The sequence below is a fragment of the Taudactylus pleione genome, unplaced genomic scaffold, assembly GCF_031769625.1.
Source record: "Taudactylus pleione unplaced genomic scaffold, aTauple2 ptg000198l, whole genome shotgun sequence".
NCBI classification, from domain to species: Eukaryota; Metazoa; Chordata; class Amphibia; order Anura; family Myobatrachidae; genus Taudactylus; species Taudactylus pleione.
The window spans coordinates 7438362-7452389 of record NW_028284600.1 but is presented as its reverse complement, the minus strand read 5'-3'; the positions used below and the strand labels follow the sequence as shown (position 1 = coordinate 7452389).

At 44.1% G+C, this 14028-nt stretch overlaps 1 protein-coding gene across 2 annotated transcripts in view; it reads left to right on the top strand.

The window, feature by feature from the left end:
* The first annotated feature begins 625 nt into the window (after positions 1-625).
* Positions 626-14028, top strand: part of ZRANB1 (zinc finger RANBP2-type containing 1) — a 75745-nt gene continuing 62342 nt past the window's right edge. For both annotated transcript variants that reach the window (XM_088476884.1, XM_088476883.1), the window contains exon 1: positions 626-874. The gene's annotated coding sequence lies outside the window, so the exon portion shown is untranslated. The remainder of the gene's footprint in view (positions 875-14028) is intronic.

Sequence of the window (14028 nt, the reverse complement as noted above, 5' to 3'; positions counted from 1 at the left end):
TCATCGCGACAACGGCCGCACTTCACAGCAGCCCGTATTCGCCTAAAAGTGCTCGCAGAGCCATAGGGCTCCGAGCCAAATAAAGCGAATTCGGGCTCGGAGCAGGACGCGAAGGGTGCGAGGAGCAGTTCCGCTGCTGGTGTTGCGACGGTAACTCGCACCCTTTGCATGGAATAGGATTGACCCATTTCACCTAGCTATAATCACTGTAATTCACGTGTCCCGAATTAAAGGGATGATCTGGCAATACTATATATATATATATATATAGATAGATAGATATCTGTGAATGTGTCTGAGCATATACATACACTCCATGCAGTGTTGTGTGTGTGTGTATATATATATATATATATATATATATATAAAATCTGTGAATGTCTGAGCATATGTACATGCAGGCTATGCAGTGTGTATATATATATATATATATATATATATATAATAGCTAAATGATAGTGTGTGGTGTGACGCCCCCTCCCCCGCCCTGTGTACCAGTCAGTGACCCGGCACCGCCGCAGTATTGTTATTACGTGTGTGGTGTTGTTATTATTATTAGTGTGCGGTGTTGTTGCCGCTGTCATGACATCACCGGACAGCCGCTTAAGACGCCACCTCCTATTGGCCGCACGCCGTGCGCAGCTCAGCCAATCCGCTGCCGGGCCGGCCTCGGGTGCAGTGTGACGTCACGAAGTTCCCGTCTGCTTTATTTTGCTTCGGTCTCCGGAGCCGCCATTACAGGAAGGACCGGAGCGAGCCGAGCTGGAGAACACCGGAGCGGGTCAGAGCGGGAGGGACCGGACGAGCGGCACCGAGGGGTCCGGTCCCGGGGGAGATGAACGGTGGAGGAAGGCCGGCGACGGGATAGAGCCAGGTGAGCGCCCTCGCCGTCATACACACCGCCAGCCGCACCGGGGAGACCCCCCCGTCATAGCGCGGCGCCTTCACTACACCGGGGGCAGCAGCGGGTCACACAGCCGTAGGGATGACCTTAGCGTAGGCTGTTGATTGCGAGCTCTTCGGGCAAGGAGCTGTGGCTGGGGCAGTAGAGCGGTCACATGACCTGGGCTGCTGTGTGACCATCCAGATCCACCTACTGTCACCCCTGCTCCCGGCATTCTGATGGGGGAAATCGGGACAACATAAGCCCCGCCTCAGCCCCGCCCAGAAACGGCTACTTTTGGGAGAAACTTATCTTCCAATTCCGGACTGTCACATAGAAATCGGGACATTGGGGAGGTGTAATCTGTGCACCGTGTTGTTTATTATTTAATGATCTCTGATCATTAGACCCCAGGTAAATGCTCCCCTGCAGGACCATGAGTGATTATCCGTATAATGTCATTATCCAGGAAAGCTGTATGTACTAACACTACAGAGATGAGATTGTGTCTTCACATTTTGTTACCAGCTTCCTCATTGCCGTGTACAGAATTAATCAGGATATTGTTAACTGACCTAAAAGGCCGTCCATGTGTATATATTCCTGTACTTATACCAACCTGTGATCTGCATGCAGCATCTAACTCACATGGTCTAATGGTGCGTACACACGGGTCGATTTTTCTTGGATGACTGAACGATAACTATATCGTTATCGTTCACTCGTCCAAAAAATGGTCCATTTTCAGCCCCAAAACGATGAACGATAACTTCCAATGCGCGCTCCCGTTGGTAGTTGCCGTTCATCGCCTGAACCTCCTGTCCAACCTGACGATATTTTCAGGTTGAACATGTTCGGGGGGCCGGCACTGAATTAAATGATTTCGTTCAGTGTTTGTGCTCAGTGTTAACGACACACAGCACACCCCTGCCGGGGGCACACAGGACAGTTTCGTTTGGGGAGAAAATCGTCCCGTGTGTACATTCCTGTTCCAGCAGGGAGTATGCACATTACCATGGGTGTTCACCCTCGGGTCCATCATTGAGTATGCTCATTTCCATGGGTGGGGTGTGATAGGGGATGCCAGCAGCCAAAAGAAACGGCGGCATCCTGATGCCGAGAATCCCGACGGGGGCTCCGTAAGTATCCTAACCCTCCCCCCTACACTCTAATCCTCCCTGTTAGTGCCTAAACCTAAGGCCTAAGCCTTAGTTAGGTTAGTACCTAAACCTCCCACCCCTGTGGGTAAACCTATTCAGGCACGCTATACTTGTGTTCGGGATGCTGGCTGTCGGGATTCCGGTGTCAGCATCTGAAGTGATGTCGGGATTTCGGTGCCGGTGTTCTGCCCGTGGGTCTGTTTCGACAACCGGTATCCCAAATGCCGGCATCTTAACTACATCTCCCATGGGTGTTATACTCCCTGTTCATGCGCCTGTTCCAATAGGCAATCTATTTTTAACAATGGGTGTTGTTCCAGCAGGGAATATGCTAGTCACAATAGGTCTAATACCCCTGTTACTGCAGGGAGTATGCTCATTACAGCTGCTTTGTATGTTTTCTTGATGCGTTGTGGCCTTTGATTTCTCCATGTTGGTGATGGGTTTGTTAAGTTATACTTCACTCACAGAGCTTGTGATCTGCCCCGTGAAAATGGGACTATAATATTGTAGTTTTAAAATATAATTTTTTAAATAAGTTGGAATGATGCAACCACTGTGAAATACCAACATTTATTATGAAAAGGCCTTTTATATATCGTGGTGTTTGTTTTCCTCTCCCTCTTCCAACGTTATGGAGCTGTGGCATCTTTGTATTGGTAGACTTGATGACTGGTAGTAAAGTGGGATCTTCTACATTTTAGTGACACTAGCAGTCAGGGCTGTGGATTTGGTGTGACGCCTAGAGGAGTCTGAGTCAAAGCTTTGGCTTACTGACTCCACGTCCCTGATAGTAATGTTATCTACTTTGCTGCTCCCACACTACTATATGCTTCTCCAATAGTCTGTGGCAGGAAAGTATAGGAACTTCCTCTCTAAACAAAAAAAATCTAGACCAATTCCTGATGGGAGCAGCACATCTGGGGGTCTAGTTACTAAGCAGTGAAAAGTGATAAGGTGCCAGCCAATCAGCTCCTAACTGCCATCTCACAGGCTGTGTTTGAAAAATGACAGTTAGGAGCTGATTGGCTGGCATCTTATCACTTTTCACTCTGTCTCTTATCGCTGCTTAGTAAATACACCCCCTAGTGTTTAATCCTCAGTGCCACTTGCAGTGTTCTTCTAGATTCTAGCTTGTCTGGATAATTCCTTGGTAACCCCTTTAAGGGCCCGGTATGAAGCTCATGTGCTGCTTCTATAATGGAGAAACTTGTGTGGGTTCCATGTGAGGGTGGAGCAGCGGTGCCAGGAAGGGTCCTGCTAAACGAATGCATGTGGAAGATGTATATTTTGTAGACTATCCCGGAGTACTGTGGAAGCACTCTGACCAGCAAGCTTATTTTATGGCGTTATCTTTTTTTTTTTATTCTGTTTATGCTACGGTAATGAAGCAAATGTACCCTATGTGTTATTTATGGCACCGCCGTCTTTTGGCTGAAGGGAGTAGTTACAGTTACCATTGACATCTTGTAACAAAGTTTTTTACTTTTCTGTCACCATAACAATCTAACTTTACTAAATAGCTTTCTTTACCTATAATAGTTATTTGGTGGGGGTCTGTCTTTTGGACACTAACTATTCACAGTATTTAGCATGGACCTGGTAGAACATAAATCTGGGACCTGTGTTGCTGTACGGCTCCCTTCACAGCAGTAAAGATCCAAGATAGTCAGTTGCTCTTATGACATCCTTGCTATGGAGAAAGCATCAAACTGCACCGAGAAACAGAGGTCCCAGCTATAATTAGGTTCTGGAACCCTATTAAGTGCAGTGAATGGTGGGGGTCACATGGGAGGAATTCCCACCAGAGTACTAATCTCGCTAAGAGAAGTATAGATATATTAGAACGGACAATCCCTTTAATGTGTATGATATGAGATGGTGATCTTTTATTTGTTAGTGTCACCCACCAGCCTCTGCTGAGTTTGCTGTCACCATGCCATGTGTACACAGCCTATTTGTATGGAGGGTGGGCAGGTTGTCAACACAGTATTTTCTGCAGTTTCCACCCAGTCTGACCATTGTGCAACTGAATAGGAGCATGAACTGCACAGCGTGACCTCCGCATCCGCACCGTGATCATGGTGGGTTAGTCTGCTTTCTCCTCCCCAATATTAGGATTACATTCGGCTACACCTTAGTGGCTATTTAACCCCTTATTGCTTTGAAATGTGTTGACCTCTTTGGTAGCAGATCCTTGCAGCAAGTACAACCATTACCTGACATTAATGTATGTTAAAAGCTGAATAGTGTATAAGTTCAATATCATAGTAACATGTTTAGAGTATGTAGTAGTGCAAATTTAATAGTAGTTGTAATTAAACTTTATCATGTTCGTATTGTGATTCTCTTATGGAGAGCATCTCATGACTCAACTGTCTTCTGCAGTGAGATATTTCTACTATGCCATGATCTCATTTAGTTGTATGCGTTATTACACAGACATGATGCTTGTATACAAATGTCAATGTAATGACTTTGTTTTGTGACTGGATCTTTGCCAAATGTAATATCAGAGCTAATAGAATGTGGCTTTTGTTTTGTTACCTGATTTCTGGATAATAAGCTAATAATCTAAATAAACGGATGCTCTATAACAGGGCTTGACAAATTTTTCTAAAATCTAGGAGCCAGACCACCATCCCCCCCAGAAAAAATTACAGGAGTGAGTGAGGAGCACAGCTTTGTGTGTTATGCAACTGTTATACACACTATACTAGTCCACAACATGGTCACAGTTGAATGGATAGAGTAAAATGAACAGCTCCCCTGCTCCACCCCCCACTCTCCAGTAATAACGGACCACATTTCACATAAAACAATGGTGCAAGAAAGTACAACAAAATACCCCTCCCCTCGTGGTCACACCACTATCTCTCTGAAGCCGCTCCAAAATCCCTGGCCAAGCATGGACCCTATTACCGGAGAGCTATATGCAGCCAGATATAGGAGATAGTAGACAGCCGGGACGTACAGGAGAATCAGCGTAGACTGGGATCAGAGTATGCCAGGAGGGAGAGGGGTCATCAGCGCAGGCCGGGACGGACACAGGCAAGGCAGTCGCCGTAGGCGACACTCAGCACATGCATTCCTGTGCATGATATGAACACAACAATACTATAGGCACGAATCTCTGCCGGAGCTGATTGGGATCTGCTTCCTCCCTCACTGCAAAATCTGGTAGCCATGGCGACCTGGCCCCATGGATTTGTCGAGCCCTGCTCTATAAGGATGTACGATATTCATGATGTAATAGCTTTACGTTGCCACCATATAACTGATATTTGTTACTGTCTATTTAGATTAGAAGCACATGAAGTGCTTCTTGTCTATGTACATGATTATATTGCCAGGTGAAAAGCCTGGGATATTAGAAATTATAGGTTTATATAATTAATGAACTAATCCGTATGACACTTTAAAGGGTAATTTTACTTAAAACAATGTGTATACATTTACAGATGTGATTAATGTCCCTGTGGTGGAGGTAGGCATACAAGACTTGTATTGGCTATGTCTGATTGTTATTTGTGTGATCCTGCTGTCTCTTGCTGTGTACACCACTTTGCAAGAGAGGTCTGTTATGAGGGTTAAATCTTGTTTGCTTTTGGAGTCCTCTTTGGCTGCCAGCAGGATCCTGAATGTTAATTGCTTTATAACATGGTAAGTGAATTCCACCGAATGTGACAAGTGCTTGCATCTAATGTTCTGTATAACCAATATGCAAGTGCACCTCTCAGTCTGCTTTTACATAACTATGTATGTGTATTTTTGGGTACAGATATTCTCGTGCTGTTTGCAATATGATTTGTTATTGTTAGTGGGTCCATTGTCTGCCAGCCTCTGTCTGTTCCTTCTAGAATTGTTATGAGTTTCAAGGTCAGTGTCTGCTGTTAACAATAGGGAATGCTTTGGTAATTGATTCTTTATTTTGTTTAGATGTTTTCCTCTGGGTGACCCTAGAAGAATGGTTTGCATTGCTATCGGAGCTTTATGCATTAGTTCATTACTGTTGCTGTTTACATATCTATTTTTGGCAGCAGAGGTCAAGTTGTGTAAGCTGACATTTGCAGGTTATTAAGGGTTACCACGTGTCTGTATTTTAAGACCTCGTTTTTTATGGCTGCCAATGAGATGGTGGTTTTGAATGGTCTTGTAACATTGTAATTTGATTCTACAGAGTATGTCCGTCCTATCACACCTCTATTGCTGTCTATAGAATGTTTTTGCATGCTTGTAAATCGCAACTCGATCACAGCTTTTCCCCGTTTGTCCTTCAGGTCACATGATCATTTTTCCTATGCAGGATCTTTTTTTATTTCTCTGATTAGATTCCGTTATGGTGTGTTACACAATTATTTAAATGTACTTTTTTTTTTTTTTTTAAGGGGACAGAAGCATGAATTTTGTGTGCCCTTGGTCATTTAAATAAAGTTGTAGGGGGTTATGTAATATGTTACAAAATTACGGAACTGGCGTGATTTTGTAATGTTCCCTGCTAAATTTAAAATGCCAGTAATTTATATGGCTGTTTTTTGCCTTTATAACGGATTGCGCTTTCAATTCAGCAGCAGACTTGTAACCTATTACATAACCCGTTTTTAGTGTTTTACTTTTTTATTCAGTAGTTGAAGATAAAAAATCGTATTGGGTTAATTTATCTGTTAATTCACTTGTAATCTATGACCCGTATAAAATTTTGGAGCGAAAAGCCATTTTTGCGTGTTTTTGGCCGATGACTTCTTTTTCGCCTGTTTGGATTTGACTCCGTATTCAATTTAGAAGACTTTTCGCCTAGGCGGAAAGTCAATGCAATGTAATAGGCAAATCTTTTTTGCCTATGAATAGCAGGCGGAAAAAAGTGCAGAATTGGGGTTTTGGGGTGCAACGTTGTGGGAACCCCCCTGCAACCTTCAGACAGTCCCCCAAAGGTAAACTGTGTCAAAAAAATGTAAAAAAAAAACACTTAAGGACACCCAAAAAAAAAATCACTTTAAATTTGGGGCCGAAAACAAAAATGTTGGGGGACAAAGATTAAAAACTAGGTAACTTGACTCTGGGGGGGGTCCCCAAGTATGCCCCAGGTGTGTTTTTTTTTTTTTCATTGCAGGTGCTTGCGACAGGTGGATTTTTCACGATTGTTTCAACTTAACTTTAGCAACTTTTAAATATGCTAGTCCCCATTTTCAAGTATCCCAAATTTGCTGGGCTAAGTTAATTTCTGCAAAAAAATCCCTCCTGAATACTATTCGTCACTTATACAAAAACGCTATTTAGCAGCTATTGAGCCCGTTTAAAAACAGCAAATACCTTCAGCAAGATAATCGGGGGGGGGGGGGGGGTACCATAGTGAACCCCCATGTCAGAGCATCTTTTGGGGAGTGTCAGGCCAATTTCCCCAAATCTGACAGGACTTTCCGCTTGTTTATGTTTCGCCGGGTCCCGTTTTCGCCTACTTTCAAATTGAATACGGCAGTACACGGGCACGCGCACAATACTTTTCCACCTGCGCAACAGGCAAAAGAGGCGAAAAAGTAGCGTGGCTTGGCTCAACTTGAATTCGGGCCTATGTGTGCAGTTCCAGTGTCTTTCCAGAAACCCTGCACAATACTCAATTATTTGATGTCTAGCGCTGACTAGGCCATAGACATCTGCTATAGTGTTCCCTCTAGCTCCGGCGGGAGGCAGGGCGCCGGAGCTAGAGAGGGCATGTCCATGCGTGCGCCGAAGGCGCGCGCGACCGAGAAGGGGGCGTTGTCATCGAAAAGGGGCGTGTCTATAAGACGCGTCCCCTTTTCGTCACTCTTTGGGGCGTGCCCGGCACTTACGGACACCCCGGGCAGCCCCCAAGCCCTGCAGACAGGGAGAATAGACGCCGGGCGCATGCGCCCGTCGTCTATTCTCCGGCGGTGACCGGGTCACCGCACATGTCTTCACCCGCGGGACACTGCGACCCGCGTGTGAAGACGGTTCCCGCAGGCTGTTAGGGCAGGGCGCTTTTTGCCCTCCTTCTGGAGGGCAGGGCGCTTTTTGCCCTCCTTCTGGAGGGCAGGGCGCTTTTTGCCCTCCTTCTGGAGGGCAGGGCGCTTTTTGCCTTCCAGAAAGAGGGCAAGGCGCCACGCCCCGCTAAAACAGCATAGCGGGAACGCTATGCTATATAATAATGATGCACCAGCTTGGTGAAAAGTAAAATATTATGGGTCAGTTCAGTTAGGGGTGATGTGCCTCTGCGATATATGGCTGCGCACCTTTTTACATATTACAGTTCTGTCCACATAGCTGGTTTTTCTGATCTCCTTCATGGGGTGCTTGGAAAGAGACAATGTAGACAGATACAATGTTCTTTTCCAGAACTACACATTACTCCAAATTGATTTCACCCCTTAGAGTATATTTGGTAACATTGTGCTCTTGCAAAACTTAAGGTGCGTATCCACTTGAAGATCTTGGAACGACAGTACGATTACAACATTGTAATCGTGCAGTCGTTCCTCATCCCCTGTAGTGCTTACACTCAACGATATGTTGTTCAGTGCAGGCACCCTCCCTCATCCCTGAATATGTCGTTATCGGCAGATTGACCGTCACGTTCAGGCGATGATTGATGTCGGAAGCGTGGGCGCGCATCGCTGGTCATTTCCAACATTATACTGGCCGATTTATGCACGATTAATGAACGATTACGATGTCGTAATCATTCAATCGCTCTATTTAATCGGCAAGTGGATGCGCAGCTTTACACTAGGTCACAGCAAGTAATTAGCTTCCATCAGTGTAGTGTAAGTTACATAAGAGCAAGTGTGTGATTAACTGCTAATGAGTCCCAACTGAGACTATGGGGGGAAAGTTTCGATGATGACCTCTGACCGCACCAGCAATAAAACCCTATGGATAACTACCCATTCACTTATTACTGCTATATGTGAATATACTGCAAATGTACAGATAGTCCTCATACATCTAGCCTCCTTGCGCATTAAATCGTGCCGCGGCATGACTCTGTAGCGCCGTGCTTCTTTTTACCTTCAAATGCGTCTTATGCACACACTGATGCAAATACATAGCACAAGCAGCTTCTGTTGATTAAAATGATATACAGCATGCCTATGTTCTGTGTCTGCATGCGAAACGCTACATTACAGTGTTAAAGCTGCTGACAATGTAATGTAGCATTTTGCATGTCGTATACAACCGCAGATGCACAGATAATATAGGCATGCTGTATATCATTTTAATCAGCAGAAGCGGCTTGTGCTAGCTATTTGCATCACTGTTTGAAGGTAAAAAGTCGCACGAAAGACGCTCTACACTACTGAGGCACTCAGAGCTTCCCGCGTTGTGTGACGCGACTTGTAGTGCATGGATGTTAGATGTATGTGGACACATCTGTACACAGCAGGTGTCCTTTTTAATAAGACTTCACTTAACCACTCCGGCAAACATGCGTTTTGGGTGTGAAGTGGATGCTTGTTACATGGGTATAGTATACCGTGTGGGTAGATTCTTGGCAGCCTTACCATAGGAAATTTCAGCCCATCCTACATGATATGTTGTATAGTAACAGTCATCCTTTGTTTTCTGTTTAGACATATTCTTTGAAGGACTGTCTGAATTTTATTAAGTTTCCACTTTGTGGCCATGTTTATATTTAGGCTGATGCTGTTCCTAGTGATATGATTCCTCACAATCCTACATGTATTATAGGGTTAGGTACGGGATGCCGGCCCTAACAATCCTGACTCCTGCATCCCGACTGGGTTAAAATACAGACACCAGCCGGCAAGTACCCTCCATTTACTCCCACCGCAGCCTACACCTAACCCTTCCCCCTAACCTCAAGGCTTAACGTCAGCGATCTGGATGCTGGCGATGATATTCTGTCTGCTGTCGGGAATCCGGCACCAGCTTTCTGAGCCACCACCGGGATGCCATCTACATCCAGTATTATATCTATGTTCCTTATCTTACATTGCTCTCCCAACATGTTTGTACTTCTATCTCCAGATCTGTATTTTGCAGCTTAGTCCTACAGAGATTGCATATATTGTATAAATTCTATATAGTCTTAACACTGCTCTGGATTCCTATTACTGTAAATATCCTAATATCGGGAAGTTATGCTTGCTGCAGAGTTTCTTTGTATGTAATGATAGGTACAGCTAAATGTTCCCTTGTCTTGCTGCCATTGACCTATCTAGTTAGAAGCAAGTGCATCGTTAGTGTATAGATGACTGACGCATCTAATCTTCTCATGAAGCGTCATAGAGTAAATCCTCCATCCTGCCTGTGGAATCTACTTTGCTTATATTCAGCAGCTTTGATTCTATAAGACGTTTTAGTTATCATTTTTACTCTGTAGCTTTGAGAACTTGAGAATAAATTGCATCTCGAGCACGTGATCACCAGATGACTGCTGCAGAGAGATGCCTGTCGCCAGGGTAGGGATTCTAAGAAATGAACTTGATCTTCCTACAACTTGTTGGTGCCAGCTTGTATTTCCAGTGCTCTTAGGGTATGCTGCTGGTGCCTATTTCTGAGGTTTAAGTAACAAGCATGCTACTTTATCCCCAGCCCTATTAATCTTAATTACTGGACTAGATAGAGAAGTGTTGATTGGAAAGAGCGTAGGTTGACTTGTCTTGTTCCATTTGGTCTGTTGGCATAAATTTCATACATCAGAGGAAGTAATAATTTATGCGCCGGGTTTGGAAGCTTTGATCTGTTTTACTTAAAGCAAGTAAACCCATTAGTGGACATAATCTGAAGTGCCAAAGTCTATTATTAAAAGGAATATTTAAATCTGTCCGTATGCTACAAGTGGCTTCCCGATGCTGCAAGCATACCTACTTAGGCACCACATAAGGGACCTTCTCTGGTTTACATTAATCTGGAGCCATGCAGAAGTTACAGCTAGAGTGATTGGGTTGCACGGTGAATACACGTTAGTGTTGTTTAGGTGGGTCTCTAGAATATTATAGGCAGCTTATATGGAGCTGATTAACACCTAGGAAAGGCCAGGAGATCTTTGTCCCGGCAAACTATCATATACCCTAATAGGCCATCCTTGAGGTGTATATTTTACTACTCGTATCATCTGTTCTTCCAATTCATATGATTTCTTGTGAAATCCTAATAACTGTGCAGCATGGTTGGCTTAAGGCTCTCCCATCTGTATTGGTGATCTGTCTGGTCCATGTGCAAGGTGATTTGTGGCCAAATGGGTTTGATGGTGCTTTTCTGGGCTCTTTAAGGGATATATGTACTAAGGGCCTGATTCAGAGCCGGACGCTCTGACCAGAGCGCTCGCTCTGAATCAGGGCCCTCCTCCATTAAAATGGAGCGTCCTCCTGGACGCTCGTATAGCTGTGGGTGACCACCCACAGCATATACGAGCGTCCAAAAAGATGGTCGCGATGGTCTTGACCATCGCGACCATCGGACTTGCGACGGAAACCCTGCGGTAGGGTTTCCCAGCCACAAGCCCTGGAGTGATTTTGGCTCTATCAGAGCCAAAATCACTCCCACTGACATCACTAGTGATGTCAGTGGGGCCTGCTTCAGACGGTAGGCGTTCCCATGGGAACGCCTCCGTCTGGCAGGCACGCCGCCGGCACGCCCACCAAAGGGGGCGTGCTGTCAGTCACCATCGACAGCACGCCCCCTTTGGTGCAAGACCCGGAGCGACAGCTTGGCTGTCGCAGTCCGGGTCTCGCGCATGCCCACGATGGAGCTCCCTCCGTCGTGCGCATGCGCAGTGGGGAACATCGACCCACTTGCGAGCGTACTGCTGCTTGCGAGTGGGTCTGAATGACCCCCTAAGCCTTGGAGGGAGAAAGTGGATGTTGATAAAGTATCAACTAATTTGCTCCTAACTTTTTTTTCAAACATGGGGGAGATGTATCAAGGCTTGGATAGAGATGAAGTACCAACCAGCATATATACAGAGCCTATATAAACGAGCTGGCTCTGAGATCAGCATATATACTGAGCCTATATAATTGAGCAGGCTCTGAGATCAGCATATATACTGAGCCTATATAATTGAGCAGGCTCTGAGATCAGCATATATACTGAGCATATATAATTGAGCTGGCTCTGAGATATCAGCATATATACAGAGCCTATATAAACGATCTGGCTCTGAGATTCAAAACGTTATGTGTTTGGTATATTTCGATTTACTTTGGCATTCTATATTTTAAAGGTTTGAGTCGTCTGCTGTAATTAGGATTTTATTAGGACTTTTACATCTGCATATATTTTTACCTATGCAAGTATTGATATGCATTTATAATGTTTATTTTATATCTATTACTTTGGGGCACATTAAATGTGTATTTTCTCCATATCCAAAAGGGATCTATTACATTTAGTTAATTTTGATTTTTAAGAAGCGCAGCATAGCTCCATCAAATGAGATTCCTATTCAGCCATAATTTTTCTTTTTTTTTTTTTCTTTTTTTTGTGTGTGTAACAACAGCATAAAACTTTTGTTAATAAATATTATCACAAATACTTCAATTTCCAGTGATTATATTCAACCACCAAAAAATATATTTCTACTCAGCGCTATCATACCTCTATATCGCACATGTACAATCAGCTCCTAAAGCTGGGTGCATCCTACACCATCCTGGCTGATGGAACAATATGTTGGACGGACGTACACACTAAACGATATATTATGAGACCACACAATATATCGTTCAGTGACTGCATCCAGAAGCATGGTGTCGTTGAAGATCTCTTCTGATCGACCTGCACTGCAGGAGTGCATCTTCTGAGCTAAGGAAGGGCTTGGATATTGGGTGTGATCCTTGGAGGCGGTAGTCACATTCACCTGCTACAGCATACCAACTTGCTGGTTTTCTATAACAAATGGGGTACCTGGTACGCTGGTCATGGAAGCTTTAACTTTCCTTCTGATTGCTGACCATTCGTTTTATTCACTGGTTTGAATCGGGCTACGGTTCAAATAGAAAGTTCCTAACAAGTTAGTGAGTGGCACCCATATAATTAACTGATGCCATATAAATAGGGGTCCTGAATCTATAGTAATCACATTTGCATTTTTAGTAATATGGAAACCATATCAGAGGAAGTAATATGCCCAGCAATTCCATTCTAATACAACACTTTCCAATAGAATTGCTGATTTGGAGAACTAAAAATAAGCTAGAACTATGATGACACAGTTTGCTCTAAGTACATATAACACAGACCGTAAAAAAAACCGAAGCAATATTGCTGGTAGTGCAGAAACACATCTATGTACCCCAAACTACATGAAACTACGTGTTGCAGTTAGTGGATGCTAGACAGTTGGCCACATTTGATTATAACCAGAGCCCCCTCATTCAGAAGACCCCCCCCCCCCCCCATCCCTAGGCTGTGTGCTTGACTTGGGTGATGCCCTCTGTGTCATGTTTTAAATATTCTGCTGCTTACTTTAGCTCCCCTACCGCGGTGGCTCTGGGCATATTGCACTTGGTGTTGAACACATGGGGAGGATTTAATATTAAAATATGCACATTTTGGGTGGACACCTCCTTTTAAAAATTTCGCAAACTAGACTGGTTCCTGTTAAGAACGGTTTCTCTTTCTTTCCAAACCCTTTATTGTGAAAAGGTAAATCGCCATTCTGCATTCACCGTCTGTTACATAGCTCTGTGTGATGCCCTTTTCAAATAATAATAATATGCTGCCAGTTTGACTATTACAGCTATACAGGAGTATGCAAGTTAGTGTAGATTGTCAGTCATGTCATTAGGCTAATACCACATTATACAATGTGTCCACATTCTGAGAGGATATTCATTAATCCGCCAAAATGACCATTTAGAGCTTTGAAGATTGTCCTCTTTAATGTAATAATCTGCTGTCATAATGTGTGTAAAGGTCACCGGCTTCCTCCAATGAACCTCTCATGGTAATTTGTTACCTTGAAAATTGACGGCAGTGGTAACAACTGTTGTATTGTAGTAT